Source organism: Gossypium arboreum, chromosome 6 (assembly GCF_025698485.1).
Source record: "Gossypium arboreum isolate Shixiya-1 chromosome 6, ASM2569848v2, whole genome shotgun sequence".
NCBI classification, from domain to species: domain Eukaryota; kingdom Viridiplantae; phylum Streptophyta; class Magnoliopsida; order Malvales; family Malvaceae; genus Gossypium; species Gossypium arboreum.
In genome coordinates, this window is record NC_069075.1 from 67,474,027 (window position 1) to 67,476,025 (window position 1,999).

The 1,999-nt window shown below is 37.7% G+C and overlaps 1 non-coding gene across 1 annotated transcript; it reads left to right on the plus strand.

The window, feature by feature from the left end:
• The first annotated feature begins 1,018 nt into the window (after positions 1-1,018).
• Positions 1,019-1,124, plus strand: LOC128294304 (small nucleolar RNA R71). The gene has a single exon (XR_008284617.1). It is a non-coding gene; the product is annotated as a small nucleolar RNA R71 (small nucleolar RNA).
• The last annotated feature ends 875 nt before the right edge of the window (positions 1,125-1,999 follow it).

Genomic DNA, 1,999 nt, shown 5'->3' on the forward strand with positions numbered 1-1,999 from the left:
AACATTTTGAACAAGTTTAAGAAACTTACAAATTCATCTTCATCCCGCTTTTGTTTTTCTTTTAGTGTTGAAGAGAATGGTATATTTGTAATTGCAGAATCTTTTTTTCTTTATCTGGCTCAACTGTCGATGCAACTACTTCCTCTGGTTCAGGTTCATTATTAGCTTGTAGGGGTTTTTCCTGAAGATCATCAGTATTCTCCATATTCATCTCTTGAGTTATGATCTCTAGGCTACTTAGTACTTTACATGAGCAGAGCACTATTGCTTTCACATGCTCCTTCCCTTCTCTACGAGAATTATTTTTAGTATTGTTGGGAATATCTATGCCAATCTAACTTTTGATGTCACCCATCATTCTCATAAATTGGCTCATCTAATCTTCAAGTTCAGTCAATGTTTTTGTTGAGTTGGTGCACTCAGATTGCACTTGTTTCATATCTATTCTCATTGATTTCATTTCCCCCTCTATTCTATCCAAACGTTGACCACATACAGTATGGTCATTTGGGTTGGCCCTGTCTTGAGGTTTTTGCAAATAAAGAGGTTGATAGTTAGTGTTTTTAACTTGATTCGAGCTATTCCCTCCTCATTGGTTTCCTCCCTATCTTATGTTTGGGTGATCTCTCCATCCAGGATTGTATGTATATGAATAAGGATTTTCACCCCTATTTTCAATGTAGTTCACATCCTCGATAGGTTATTAATATAGTGGAAGAGTGGTTTGTTTCCTTCATAGATATCTAGTACACCCTTTTAAGACTCTATTTGGTTGATTCTGTGTAGTAATTGTTGGTACCTATCATCTTTCTTGAAAGCCTTCTCCGTAAATGGTCTTTGGCCATATGTATGACATTGAGTTGGCCACTAGTAGGAATTCATTGCCATACTTTCTATTAATTCATATGCATCCTTGTACGTTCTATTCATCAAGGCTCCTCCTCCTGCTCCATCTAATCCTAACCTCGAATGCACATCCACCTTGTTGTAAAATGTTTGTAGTTGTAACCATTCAGGTAATTCGTGGTGTGGGCACCTTTGAATCAACATCTTGAAACAATCCCATTCTTTGTGAAGGCTTTCTCCTTCTAACTGCTTAAACATTGAAATTTCCCTTCTTAGCTGAACTGTTTTGCTGATGGGAAGAGCTTTTATAGGAATTTCTGTATGAGTTTGTCCTATGACGTGATCAATCCTGGTGCTTGCGAATCTTGCAAAGAAAAGATGTTATCAATTAATGAAAAGGGGAACAACTGAATACAAATAGCATTATCAGTAATCCCATTGTACTTGAAGGTATCACAAAGATGGAGGAACCGTTTTAAATGCTGACTCAAATCCTTTGCCTTTGTTTCGCGAAACTGCAAATTGTTCTGGATCAATGTTGGCTTTGTAACGCCCCGAACCCGAGACCGTTGCCGGTGTCGGACACGAGGGGTTAACAAGCCAAGTCCACATATTTGCCCACCAATTTGACATTTCCAGTCAGGCTGGAAAACTGCGTCACCGTCGCCTTAAAAATCATATCTCGAGTTACAAAACTCGGAAACTGGTTTTGTAAATTTTCCCTGAATTTAGACTCATATATCCATCCATGGATTTATTTCTAGAATTTTTGGTCGGGCCAATTGGTACAGTTTATTAGTTAAAGTCACCCATGTTATAGGGATCGACTGCTCTGATCTTCGCGCGTTATAACTTGAATATCTCTCTGTACAGGGATTTAATACTGGTGCCGTTTGTTTCTAATGAAACTAGACTTAAAATGGAATCTGTACATATAAGGCATGACTCCTAATTATTTCTGGATAATTTATAGTAAATTTTTAAAGTTGCGACAGGGGACCCAGAAACCGTTCTGGCCCTGTCTCACAATAGCTTTCATATCTCTTAACATGTAGCTCCTATGACCATTTCGTTTCTTCCATATGAAAATAGACTCATCAAGGTTCATTTACATAGCTTATTCACTATTTAATACCATTCCTACAAATTTTGG